Source organism: Pyrgilauda ruficollis, unplaced genomic scaffold (genome assembly GCF_017590135.1).
Source record: "Pyrgilauda ruficollis isolate IOZ18807 unplaced genomic scaffold, ASM1759013v1 scaffold37, whole genome shotgun sequence".
Taxonomy (NCBI): domain Eukaryota; kingdom Metazoa; phylum Chordata; class Aves; order Passeriformes; family Passeridae; genus Pyrgilauda; species Pyrgilauda ruficollis.
In genome coordinates this window covers 3923856-3938965 of record NW_024525156.1, presented here as the reverse complement: position 1 = coordinate 3938965, position 15110 = coordinate 3923856, and positions in this window count along the sequence as shown.

The following is a 15110-nucleotide window of genomic DNA, read 5'->3' as shown; positions in this document are numbered from 1 at the left end:
AAGAGGGACTTTATACACGGGCCTGTAGTGACAGACCAGGAGTAATGGCTTTAAACTGAATTAGGGTCAGTTTGGATTAGATATTAGGAAGAAATTCTTCACTGTGAGGGGTGGTGAGACACTGGAACAGCTTATCCAAAGCTGTGGATGCCCAGTCAAGGCCAGGTTGTTGGAGGGCTTTGAGTAAGCTGGTCAAGTGGAAGATTGGCAGTGGGGGTGGAACTAGATGATCTTTATGGTCCCATCCGACCCAAACCATTCTATGATTCTATGATGCCAACATCCATGAAGAGCCTGGGTATAAAAGACTGCTCAGAAAGATCGTGGGCAACAATCTGCCTTTTGATGTAGGTGTGAAGGCAGCCTGAAGTAAAGGTGCATCCTATAGAGATAGAAATCTTAAAAACAGTGGAAAAAATAGCCTTGGATTGTCCATGTCAGATTTCTCCCCTCTTGGCTGTATGATTACAATCTCCCATGTTTCCATGAAAGTAGCAATGTCCACAGGAAGCCATTCAGCTATACAGCTGCGCAAGAGATGCTATAGGGTTCAGATTAGAAGGCAAGAGGAATTTTGTAAATAAGTGTCAGAAGTCACCAAGCACAGCACCTACCTGTGCTTGAGAGCGTACTGTGGCCTGTTCACTACTTCAGGAGCAAGGGAGGTAACACAGGCAAGCAGAGCCAGCAAGGAATGTAACGCTTTTAGCTGTCAGTTAATGCAGCTGCCTTCATTCTGAGACACAAAGATCTTGTACCTGAAGGCACAGTAAAACCCATCCAGCAGTATCACTTCTGTCTGCCACCTAGTCTGAATCACCACAGCCGCCAGTGGCTCTGTGCTGCAACTGGTGCTTAACCGGCTGCAAATACTGAGGGTGGATTGGTTTCTTCAAGTTCATGTAAAACACAAAATACACTTTTCTGTCTTACTACCAGTTCCTTTTCTGTGTATTTCCGGAGAACAAGGGCAAGTCTTACTAAATATATTATTTGTATAGCATATTTCTTTTCTGAATATCTTTTATGGCAAATAATTATTCAGTCACACATTACCCATTGGGCATGTACTCTGTTTTGAAGACATGCATTTGAATGTGCACATGTGAATGAATATTTTTCAAACCTGAGACATTCAAATGGTGACACCATTATGAAGATGCAGCTGATCACTAGACCAGCTTTATACAGTTACCTGAGGGTTTTATTTTCTGTTGTAGCCAAATAAATATATCCCTCAGTGTAATAAATTCAGAATGTACATAAACTTTTCTTGTACATATTTTGTTTCTCAAATTAATTATATACCATGGTTAAATTTTGTGGCTAAGAAGATGTTGTGCCTGACTGGGTTAAAGCTGGCCTATTAGTGTGATGGATATCATGCTCTAAGGTTAGTGTCTGGAAAGAATTCATGTAAGTTTATGCAGTGCCCAAGGGTGACAGTTCAAAATTTCATAGCAAAACAGCAAATTCATCTTCCCAAAGTGCGCTCTTTAGCCTGAGTCACCTTGTCAAGCAGGTGACAGCAGATGAAAATTCACTGGTGCTCAGCTCCTTGTCCAGCAAAGTCACTGCCTTTCTTTGCTGTTTCAGAGTTCAGGAAAAAAAAAAAAAAAAAAAAAAAAAAAAAAAAAAAAAAAACACCCTTTTTTTTTTTCTTTTTAAAAAAAAAGAAAAAAAAAAAAAAAAAAAAAAAAAAAAAAAAAAAAAAAAGTCTCTGTCTTTTTTGCAAACCTCTGCAGTCCTACACGGTCAATAGTAGCAACACCTTGCTCTTTGAACATCAGTGAGATTCTGCCATATCTTCCTGTTCTCAGGATCCAGGGCGAAGATTGGAGGGAAGGAGAGCTGTTATTAACATACACTAGTGGTGAGGGGGAATTAAATAGAAATCAGAAGGTATTTAATCTTGGTGGGAAAATTGCAAAACTTTCGAACTGTAGGGACAGAAGAAACAAAATTGGAGGGGTGGAACTATAGCTAACCTCCTTTATTGACCTTTCAGTTCAAATTTTTCAGTTGAGGAGAATGACACATTTCAGAAAAATGACACATTCCTTTTAATATAAATTCTTAAGCAACCTTGTGAAAGAGAGTGACTGGTTTTTCACACAGCCAGAGCCTGTATGTTCTATAACATCAAGTTCAAATTGAAAAGTAGTTGGACAAATATTTGCTACATCTGGTCAGAAAGTATTTGACTTCATCTTTGCCTGTGTTTTCTTAACTTTGTCTTCATTTTTTCAACTCCCCAATTTCAGCAGCAAAACACTGTATTTTTTTTATCAGATACATTTTTTACAGAGGACACAAAAATGTGATTATTTTAAGGAAAATATTGTACAGAATTACACAGGAAAGGGGTGATTCAATATCTTTCATATATTTTTGAGACAAAAATTCACAGTAACTTAAGGTGTTCTTTCTGTTAGGTGCCAGCCTAAGAATGAGATGGTACTTTGTCAAGGATATTGTTAAGAACAAAATTGTGAACAAATTCCTGCTTGTTTACTGAATGGCAGACATATCACTTGTGGAAATCCATTATGAATTATAATGGAATATGTGGGATAAATTCCTTAAAAAATTTCAGAAGGACAACTTTGTCCATCTGGATGAAAATTCAACCTTGAATACCAGAATATTAAGCAATCATTCTAGGAAAAGTCAGTAGCAATGGGATATTTCATCTTTTTCTTTCCAAGTGATTTTTCTGCCTAATAAATCCAAAACTTATTTCAACCGCAAGAGTTACAAACTTATACTGGAAAGTTAAAGTATTAGAAGGTGGATTTGCCAGATAATCAAAAGCAGTTCTTTATGGTTTACACAAAATCAATAAAAGACACTTTAGAAAGCAGTCAGCAGTTTTAGTTTCAGTAACTTGCCAGTTACTACATACATATATATTGACTGCACTATGTACCCTGAATCATTCAGATGCTTAAATGAACATTTGCCATGGGTAGTATGGAGAAGCCATGTCCTGCAGTCTACGCTGCCAAGGTGATCTTTGAAACCCATGGTAAAACTGAATCAGAAAGATCCCCTTCTCACTGCCTCATAGATAAATTATCCCCACTTCTTTGGCTGAGGCACAGGAAAATTTTCCCTCCCTATCAGCTTCTATATCTAAAAAGTGTATGTACAAAAGTAATGACATGTAAAATAAAAATGTATTGTTCTGTAAAGGTTATTTACAGGCCTGAATGCCCTGGTTTACAGCTCTAAGCAGAGTGTGAAAAAGACTTGGAGAGTGAGTCGCTTACTTCTGTGGGAAAACGGTAGCCGGAAGCTCATTGTGGGAAATCTCTTCCGTGCGGGTAAAACTCTGGCCCCCAGAAGTATGACCACGTAATAATAAGTAAAAAGCCTATTCAGTTTTCTGCCTTCATGCAATCTCTTTGTTGCACTCTTGCCAGAGATAGTTTGACTGAAATGAACCTGTGACAAAGGAGCAGTTTTCTTCCATCTTCTCCTTTACAGCACAAGCTTTGGACCCATTCACAGCATGGAGCACTAGGAGGCAGCAAAAAATCAGTGCTGCACTCTTGTCACAAGAAATGTCCCTGGATCTCCTTGGAGCTGACCTAGGATGAGGAACAGTTAAAGACGGCAGGATTTTTTGTATATTTTGTGGAAGAGGTTTTAGTAGCCTGAATAGTTCTTCAATCCATTACAGGTGTTACTGAAATCTCCTCTCACTCCAAGGGTTTAGGAAGTAAATATTTATCTCTGCTGTTTCCATTAAATTACTTTGCATTTGACTGAACTTTGAATATTGCCAATTTCACAGCATGTGACTACCCACTGGTGGGAACAGAGAGCAGAGATAATGGTGATTCCAATTCTCACAGCTCTTTTCCTGGCATGCTCTGGGATGATGAAGTTGCATTGTGCCCCTTGTGGGCCAGCACATTAAAGAACCATTGGGATTTGCACTGCTGGCTTCTGTAGTTGCACTGCCAGTTCTTCTAAGGCCTCCCCAATGGGAATATCTACCCCTGTTCTCATGTTTCATACGATAGCAACAGCAGGTAACAAAGATAGTAGGAGAAGATGGGAAAAGTCCCTGACTTTCCTAGTAAGATGCCTAACATCAGCAATGCCTCTTTGGCTTTTCTTCTTTGAATGTTTAATGACCATTTTATTCCAACCCAGCAAAGCATTTTGCACACAGACTTAACTCTGGATGCATGGTTCAGAGGAAATCAGACTACTTGTATAAGGACACAGTTGTAGAAAACAGCTTAGAGATATCTTTGTGTCAGACCAAAGACAGGCTTCTCAAACAGCCAAATCCTATTTGAGATTCTCAAAGCCTTGTAAACGACCACAATAGGAACTGCTCAAATGACATTTACCGTGAGTAAAAGTGCTGCTGTCTCAGAAGAAAACAGGAAACAGGAGATTTACTACATGAATTAAAAGTAGTAACAAATAACATCATATTCTTGTGATACTGCCAGGGCAATGAAGGAGAATGAGTCACTTCCTATTTGCAGCAATTATTGGAACCAAAGAGGCTCATTTTATTTTTTTTTTTTTGGTTTTAGAGTCTGCACTGTGACATCCTTCACGTGAAAAATCCAAACCTGCCTACATGCAAAGGTTAAGGTAGATGTTGATGGAAGTTTTGGAAGGATTTTGAGTGAAAATACAAAAATCTCAGCAAGTTCTGTGAAGTGTTTCATCTGGAATCACTCAGAGGATTGAATACTTTGCATTCACAGAATCACAGAATGAACTGGATGGTTGGAAAAGACCTTTGAGATCATCAAGTCCAACCTATGACCTAACACCTCCTCATCAACTAAACTATGGCACTGAGTTCCATGTCCAGGTTTTTTTTAAACATGTCTGTCCTAGGGTGACGTTATGATGCTTATATCCCCAATTGTCTGTTCTGTTTATGCTGGATATTTTGTTTTGTGCCTTCAAGACTGGTTCTGAAAAGCAAAATTTTGTTTTGTTATCAGCCTGCTTACTCCCCCACAGTTGGCAGGACATAGAGACGAGGCAGTACATAGTGCTGCTTTTGCTTTTTGCTCTTGCTTTCACTTTGCTCTTGCTCCTACTTTGCTCTTGCTTTTTGCCTTTGCTTGTTAGTTAGTTTAACTAGGCAGTCCAAATTTTCCCTGGACTGCTTTTCTTTCCCTTTCCTTGGAACCACTCGAGCCTGTTCCGGACTGGGACCTGGGAAACACCAAGTTTGCACCTTGTGGCAGCACCTTCCCAGCGCTGGAGGGACTGACAACAGAGCAATCACTCCCAGGAGAGGCTTTCTGAATTTGTCATTTTTTCCAGAGCGGTGAAAGAGTGTTGTCATCTGGTATTGTTCATTCTGTGTGCTGGGGGGTGCCATGCCTGTTAAATAAACAGATTCTTTCCGCCCCTCTCTGATGAATCATTCCCGAACTGGATGGGTGGAGGGGCTGTGTGGGTTTGCTTTCTGGAGGGGCACCCTTTGGAGGTTTTCTCCCGAATTTGCCCTAAATCAGGACAACATCCATGGACAGTGACTCCACCACCTCCCTGTGCAGACAATTTCAATGCCTAATCACTCTGAAAAATTTCTTTCTAACATCTAACCTAACTTCACCTGGTTCAGCTTAAGACTGTGGCCTCTCATTCTGTCACTTGCTGCCTGGAAAAAGAGACCGACCCCCACCTGACCACTATCACCTTTCAGGGAGCTGTAGAGTGACAAGGTCTCCCTTGAGTCTCCTTTTCTCCAGGCTAAACAACCCCGGCTCCCTCAGTCATTCCTCACAGGGCTTGTGTTCCCAGCCCCTCACCAGCCTTGTTGCCTCCTCTGGACATGTTCAAGCGTCTCAATGTCCTTCCTAAACTGAGGGGCCCAGAACTGGACATGGCACTCAAGGTGTGGTCTCATCAATGCTGAGTACAGAGGAAGAATGACCTCCCTGCTCCTGCTGGCCACACTATTCCTGATACAGGCCAGGATTTCCTTGGCCTTCTTGGCCACCAGGGCACACTGCTGGCTCACGTTCAGCCGGCTGTTGACCAGCACCCCCAGGTCCCTTTCTGCCTGGGCACTGTCCAGCCACACCGTCCCCAGGCTATAGCATTGCAGGGGGTTATTGTGGCCAAAATGCAGAACTCAGCACTTGGATTTACTAAACTTCATCCTATTGGACTCTGCCTATGCATTCAACCATTCCAAGTCTCTCTGCAGAGCCCTCCTACCCTCCAACAGATTGACACATGCTCCCAGCTTGATGTCATATGCAAATATACCGATGGTGGACTTGTTCCCCTCATCCAGATCATCAATTAAGATATTAAACAAGCTGGCCCCAGCACAGACCCCTGAGGGACATCACTGGTGACTGGCCACCAGCTGAATTCAGCATTGTTCACCACCACTCTCTGGGCCCAGCCATCCAGGCAGTTCCTAACCCAGCAAGGAGGGCCCCTGTCCAAGCCATGGGCTGCCAGCTTTTCCAGGAGTATGTTATGGGAGACAGCGTTTGCTTTGCTGAAGTGCAAGTAGACAACATTGACAGCCTCTCCTGCATCCACCATATTCCTGGCACAAGCTCCCTGGTCCAAGCCCACTTAACAGCCAAATGAAGCTGTATTAATCAAAGGAAGGAATTAAATTATTTGATTCAAAACCCAGAATATTGAGCACAATGAAATTAAAAAACCAGGCAGTTATAGAGACACAGCTGCTGTCTTTCTCTATAGAAGTGCAGTGCCTGACTTCAGTGGAGCTATTAGTGAGAGAACAGCGGGGTTCAGATACATCGCCACATCTTAGGGTATGGTAAATTGAGGCAACTTCATTGAAGTCAGGCGCTGCACAACTGCAAGGTGACACAAGAGTTTCCTGCCACCTCCATGATTAAGAGAGGCCCACCCTGTGAGTGCTGGAGTCCTAATCTAACACTGCTCTCAGCAGAGGCACTGGCAAGTGTGGAAGGCATGGAGCTTATGGGAAAGGAATATATAACTGCTAATTACTGTCTTACTGATCGTCTTGGGGTGCTATAGTTGTGCAGAAATTTAGGCAAGACAGTCAAACTTGTCAAGGAAGTTAGTTTCATGCACAATAAAAATGGCTAATATAGAGATTAATTCTGCTGTCCATTAAACAGGATTTCTAGTGGTTTTAAAGAGAAAATAAACATACACATTTGTACAATTATGTTTGAGTGGTTTGATGGAATTTTTGTTTCTTGTTTAGGTGTGACAAAAAAGAAATTAAGGGCGAAAGAGTAGTGAGTCTTGATAAAAGTTTGAGTAAAGTGCTGAAGAGACCAAATAAAACTGGAGCATTTATCTATTAGCAAATTTGATTGTGTCAGGTTTAGGAAGGGAACAAGATATAAAATAAGGCATGAAATAAAATATAAAAATATATTGAAGAGAAAAGGTTTTTAGGCCATTTGTCAATAAGATTTCCTGTATATGAATTCAATATATTCTTCTCTGATTATTTTAGGTAAAAAGAAAAATTATTTCTCTTTTTAGAAATTTAAAAAAGCTAAATCTACTTCTCATTTTCTACTTAACTAAATCTTTGAATTTATATGGTAATGTGGCTGGTAAAGTTAAGCTAAAGGATATAGCTATAATTTAGCTCAATTGAAAAGTAGTGCAAATATGGAAATCATGAAATTCTATTGGTGCAACTTTATTAAAACTGTAATGAATCTCAGTGCACAAGGAAGCGCAGATAAGATGAAATCTTGTGCAAGGCCTGCATATACATTTAATTAAAGGCTGAAAAAGTTGATTTTCCTTTTTCACTCAAATACTGAAGAAGCATTTCCTTTATCAAGGAAGGAACTATTAAAATTAGCTAAGAAACGAGCTGTATTCCTTCTCACAGTATTTTCTTTAGTGCAATTACTTCTCTCCTTCATGGATTTATAGTTTTTAAACATGGATAAAAAGATTGGGATTCTGAATTAAAAAAAAAAAATAAAAATTTTTCAGAATCATCTTTCACCCACCTGCAGGGAGGAGGAGGGGGAAATAAACCCCAGTACATGCCTTCTGGGATGCGCAGTGTTTTCTGAGAGCTGCAATCCGTGACAGCACCCTGTGTGTACGCAGCACTGAGGTAGAGAGCAGCATGATGCAAACCCAGTGGCAAGGTGCTGGGACTAAGCCTTTGAGGCCAAATCGGCTTCTATATGGCTTGGCATCTGATTAAACCAAGAGTTTAGACACCACCCAAAAATCCTGCTGAGCTCTTCACTTTTGTAAGACAAAAATTACCCAAGGGCAGCGTCCGTGCCCCTCCAACTGCTCCCCCAGCTGATACCCATATTTGCTTCTACGATGTCACTGAACAGCAACAATTGACAACTCTCAGTAAATAAATGATGGCAATACTATATAGACTTGTCAACAGTCAGCTGCTACTGTAATCTAATATACTTCTGAAAGGAGGGCTGGGAGAGCTGCAAAATGTATTGAGATGTAGAGAGCTCAACCTTGCAAACTTTAGAGGGCATTTGATCCCAGCATACAGATATATGTGCGGGGAGAAGCCTCTCATTCTTGACAGCACTTTGGTTTAGCAGATAAGCTGAAAGCTGGATAAAATGAAAATGAACAAAACTTAAAATGAAAACGTGTGCACATTTTTCACACTAGTCTAGTACTGTCACAGATTTTGAAGTGTGTGACAGATCACCCAGCACCTGAATCCTTTAAATCTAAGTTGCCTGTCTTCCTATGAGATGTGATGTCTTTTAAGTGCATTGCCATTAGGCAGGACTCAAGATTTGTTGAAAAGGATTTTATGCCAAGTCTTCATGAGCTTTTAACCAAGGGATAATAATGTTTCTCTGCAGCGCTAACATCTATAAGTGGAATTACAGCTGTGATGAAATCAACCACAACTTTCACCATGCTTTTTGCTGGAATAAGATTTTATTTCACAAATGCATAAATGCTTGCAGTTTGTGCTCTCAGCCCAAATAGCTTAATCTTGCCTAAATACATTTGGTGATTGCTTATCTATCAAATAACCAAGTGATGATGGTGATTCTTCCTAACCATGACAGAAGCTGATTGACTGTATGTGCTGCCCATTACAACTCATTCCTTTTACATGAGGTTCAGCATCTTCCTCTCATTCTCCTAAGATACATGTCAAAACATTTGTGAACTTAGAGTGGTTCACTAGACCCTGTATAAATAGTTTGTAACAGAATAAATTTTATCTCAAAATATTTGAAGTTATGGTACTATTAAAAATGGAGCAAACACATTAGGTTTACTGTCTTTCTGGTAACTTCATTTGAGATCCAGCTAAATCTCTGAGATTAAAGCTTTCTGTGACTTGGCTTGCTCTTGACTTTTATCTCACTGTTCATATCATTTGCTGTCCTGTGAAGTTTTGATGGAGCTTTTATAGAACAAAATAGCTCTTCAAAGCAAAAGTGAATGCTTGAAATAATAGACTGAAATATGTATTTCTGTCGCTACTAGCTAGTAAAAAGGTGGAGGAACATAATTTAAAAATGCAGAGAGTTTGCGAATGGAATCTTTTCTACCAGTAAGACTATAATTACTGATAATTAGATTAACAAAGCTCTTGACTGATTCCGTAAAATGTTGCACTTTTTTTCTGCCCCTGATAACCAGGTACATGATGGATAAGGCAGGCATGCACAAAGCATGATACACCATTAATCTTTGGGTCTACTGGGGTTATTAGTACTGTGTCAGCAGATCAAACTCACACATCCATCTGCCTATCTGAACAGATTACACGCTCTACAGCACTCAAGAGACAGAAAGCTGATACCAACTGATAGACATCCTTAAAGTCTAGCATAATTCTCTCACTGCCACTCAGTTATGTTAGTCTGTAGATTTATTTTTTCACAGATTTGAGAGGAGTAGAGTTAAAAATGAACAAATTCTTAAGACCATGAAGTCTATTCTATCTATGATAAAAGAAAGAAAAAATATTTATTATTTTGATGAAAAATAATTCTTAGAGGAAGTTTTTGCAGAGTTATAGTGAGAGCTATCACAGATATACAATATAATCAATATGAATTCAATGCCTGGAAATATGGAAGCAATGATTATGGGATAAACAAACAAAAGGGAGAATTGTATATTTCATGACTCATGTTTTTCTGTGCGTAAGTCATACGGTGATTATTACACTTAACAGGGAAATTTACATGTTTTAGTTTGATGTTTTACAATCTTGCCTGTTCAGCATGCCATGTTAATAAAAAAATTTTAAAAAAAGTTTATTTGCTTTCAGATTCAAAATACTGTTGAGAAAATATACATGAAATGAATGAAAATGCACATGATCAGTGCAGTTCTTGCATGTATTTCAGAAGAGATGGGGTATGAATTTAAGGTGCAAGACCACACATGAATGCTTGAGCTAATCTGTTATAACAGTGTTAGCACTACTCCCTGGGCAGTGTGCCATCATGTGCAATCAATTTGTTTCCAGTTAAGCAAGCTGGCTTAAGCTGGGCTTGGACTGGTAACTCACACTTCTATATAGTACGGCAGTGCTTTACATGGAAACTGCTACATGTTGGAAGAGTAGTAGGAAGAAGCATACAACATTAGACACAAGGAAACCACAATGTCAAGCTTGTTGAATATAAGGTGAACGAACTGACCAGAAGAGTAAGTGGAAATCAAAGTTTATTAGCACTGGGGTGCTGTTATTCTCCTAATTTTGACACAAAATCTGAGTGTGAGACATTTTTCATTGAAACTCCATTTTTGTTTTTCTTGAAAATTAAATTGATAGTTGACCTGACATTCATTTCATTCTCCTAACGAGAAAATAATTAATTGTATCTACTCTGTAGATACTCATTCAGTGTCAGAGATTACAGGCATATTATTTATCCATAACTTTTTTAGGTGGAATTTAATTTTGAGGACAGACTTGTGCCTTCTTAATGTTCTCAGTGGTCATGCTGAAATTACTGTCTACAGAGTGTTTATTTCTTACTGGTCCATTTTAATAACATATAATGACTTCAAGTGTTTATTTTTTTTTGTGTGTGTTTTTTTTTGTTGTTTGTTTGTTTGTTTTTTTTGTTTTTTTTTGTTTAGCAAGTATGATGAAAGAACATTATCTTAGGTCTGGTATTTTGTATTTTGGTCTTCTGGAATAGATGTTCACTATAAAATTGATGAAGATAAGTGACTTCTAATTTATATAGATATTTCCTAGGTTCTGCCAATTAGTCTAGTGGAGATTTGATTAATACCAAATAATAATATTAATATTTAGATTAATACTAAAAATTGCCACCCTATTTACTCTTCCTTTATATTTTACTTATTGTTTTTTATATTTACAAGTCAATTTCTATACCATGGACAATCTGATTCTGCATTTTTACTTCACTATGCTGTATGTGAAAGCAATTTTCTAGGCCTCCTTAAATATTTTGAATTGTGTGGGGACTAGTCTCCCTCCTGTTATTTCTTTAAATTAACTTCACTGTACTAAGTGAGGAAATGATCACTTCATATTTCCCAAGCATCCAAAAAGGCTTTACCTCCAAACAAAAAAATAATACTTTCTTTGCTGCTATTTGAAGCCCTTTGCAAACACTGAAGTTCAGACAGCTCTGTGTGAGAGAGATAAGTACTGGACTATAATCAACTCCATTACCTATAAAGCTTTACTGTTCAACTTTATGTAGAATTTCTGCAGGCCCTTTTATATTTTCTTTCTGACCCAATGGAGAACTCAAGTCAGATATAATTTTCCTCCCTGCTCCAATCTCATTGCAGTTATTAGCTTTCTATTTTCTTTCTCTTCTCAAAAATTGCTAGTGAAATATATTGTGCATTGAACACTGCAGTTATGAATTGAGCAAAATTATAAATGAAAATTCCAAATCTGAGGAAATTTAAAGACATGTGAAAACTCCAACACTTAGTGTTCCATTTTGACATTTTGAAAGTGAACTTTAAAAACTCGTTTTAGTTTTGAAAATGCAACTACTTTTAAAAAGAAAAATAAACACTGGAAATTAAATTTAATATCAGTATAAAAAATACTTATTATTTTAAATTCTTCTGATTATCATAAACATGATCCTTTCACATCCTAGTGAATTTAGACAAGGGGAAAAAAGTCATCTCTGTACATCTGCAAGACAGTACAGCATGTCATAGTACAGAAAAATAAGCTGTGTCTACTTGGTTAACCTGTGATCACTTTCTTCTTTTGTACTGGACTCACTGCTGCAGGGCTCCTGATCATTATCACAGGAATTCATTTGCTTGAACTCTATGTCTATTCAGTAATAGGATCAGCAAATCATAAATGTTCCCTCTTATGAGTTATTTGTCTATTTGTCTATCTTTTCTGATGATCAAGGCATATATGAACAGAAGAGTTCCTGGTTCCTCATCATAGTCATCTCACTCTTCTATTTTCTGAATTGTCATTTTAAAAAGAAAGAACTTTCTGCTTTATCACCCATTTTAGGGGCATTAGGCTTATCAAATTCCATTCACACTTGTGTCACAACCTTCAGAAGTACAGAGAAGTTCCCAGCCTCCTGCTCTGGGTTCCAGTCAGGTGATGAAAGGGCTCTGCTTTCATTTTTATAATTCCTGATCCTGAAGTCTAGCCTGTTTATGCACGTTTCTTGTTTTGACTCTCATGTGGTGTTTTTCATGTTTTTTTCCTGTCTTTTTTTAATTAATCTGGAGAATGGGAAATACACCTTGTTTTCTGGTATGTGTATAGAGGTTTTGCTGTTTTTCTTTATCTGTTGCTATTTCTTCATTGCCAAGTTACTTCTGCCATGACTGAAGTAAGTTATGACAGTTGCAAAGAGAGAAAAAAGTTGTGTTTCTCTTTGTTCCAACAAAAATGGGCTGATCTGGAAAAACTGCCAAAAAGTTCTCATTTTTTGTCACATTCTGCCCCTCATGCTTCCAACTCAATAGCACTTCTCCTAAACTTTGGCATCTAAGAGAATTTGGGAGTACCCAATGGAGGTGGCACCAGCCTGTCGTTCTGGCCCCTCAGAACTTCCCACACACAGCCTCTTGCATAATAATTTCTCTGGTAGCCTAAATGCATGGCACTATATCTGCAACCAAAATCTGCCTTCAATCTCCTTATTAAAGGTGGAATGAAATAAAGGCACATGATAAAATTTTGGAAGACTATGTGGGTCCTATGCCATGTTCCAGAATGGTTACTTGTCCTGGTCTCTCCTGTTCTCCATAAGAGTAACTATGGATATGGGGTGAAGGACTGTTTTGATGAAGGTCGTATTTCTGGTCATGGGTGGGGATTAAACCCAATTCTGTGGACAGCATATTCTCATGAAATTATTAGTTACCTTCAAAAGTATTGAGTCAGCAGTCATTTGAAATCAGTGGACAGATTTCCATCACCCTTAGTGGGTTTTGTGTGGTTCTGCGTTATATACCTTCATTTGTAAATGTTGCATTAGACAGGAAATTTCAAACTGTGATTTGTTTAAAACTAGAAGGTTTCTTCTTAAATCTGTTTTTCTCTGTTGAAAGTGCCTGTATTCTCAGCCCTAAGAAGAACTGAGTAGTTTCATTTTGAGTCCACGCATTATTAAGCACAGACTCAGTTTCATAAAACATTAAATAGGCTTCCAGATAAAACTGGTTTTGTTTCCCACATGTACCAAGCTGCTTGGTTCTCATAACAATGAAAGCCAAAATAAAATACGTGAAATGTAGTGAAACCACTCAGTTTATTTGTAGTGCTAATGTCAAAAGGATTTTATTAACTATTGAGGATTCAGGAACAAATGATGAATGACCTAGGAATACCTGTTAGGTAGCAGATGTGACTAAAATATTGACACACACAATGCCAATTAAAAAACAATAACACAGCTCACTGGGGAATGCTGGGATAATGATGCAGACCAAACCTATATTTGATCAACACTACTTTCAGCAAAATGGGGTGTGAAGCCAATGGGAGATTTGTCTATGCTAGAAATACAAGAACCATCCCATAATAACTTGCATGGTCCTAAGCCAACAACAGATTGGAAATAAGACTTCTGATCAACACTTTATTCACTGTGACAATCTAGCATCTTTCATTTGTGTTTTGTTCCTCTAAAACCAGTGAGGTTATTGTAACTTGGTTTAACTGAAGCAGGTGAAAGCTCTGTTTCTGCAGCTCAGCAACTGAGGAGATTGCCCCCAAATTGTCAAAGTGTCTAATTTTGTGAATAGGCCCACTGACTTGACTGATATTCTTCATCTGCCAAATATGAAAGAAAACAATTCCTTTTTGGCACAAACCTTGCCCATGCATGCGCTTGCTGACTCACAGCTAGCCCCCAGCTTACTTTCCAACCCGCTCCAGTGCACTCAAGCAAGAAAAGCTATTATTGAGTCCTAAACATTCAGAGCTTACTTCAAAAACTGAATTTTCTCATAATCTGAGATAAAAATGTGCCTGCTGCCAGATGCTAATTGTATTCAGTAGTGTAGCAGGAAGAGTCAGACTGCAGTGACATGGACAAGAAGGGGCATATAAGAATTTTCCTGAGCTGGCATAGTTATTCAGGGATGCTCCAAACAAGGTGCTTTCATTCTTCTTCCCAAAGAAAGTTTGTGCTATTTTAACAAGGAACAATCTGTGACTGGAAAAAAGAGGATCAAAGGGGGAAATTCAAAGGCAATTCAGTAGGCAAAAGGGTAGTTATCTTATTCAAGTTATCAAAACCTGAAGAAATTTCCAATTTTGCACTAAAGACCCAATATAAAACTCACAGAAATCCATCATAATCTTTCCACTAACTTCTGTAGCTTTGAATGAAGATTTTCTCACTCCTTTTAAAGTCATTTCTGTACCTTCTTTGCCCACCTTAAATTCAGCTGTGATATGACATCCACTACAACTAGCACCAATCTCAAAGTGTAATTGCCCTACTGTGGAAAATTGGTAGAAGAAATTAATTAATATCTTCACATCTCATCTTCTATATAATGACTTTGTCATAAATGAAATTGTCCTTCTCTTATCATATTGTCATTTTCTCCAGGTTTTAACTGGGTGCTACTCTTGAAAAGGTCAATTATGGTAAGTTAAAAAAAATACATGA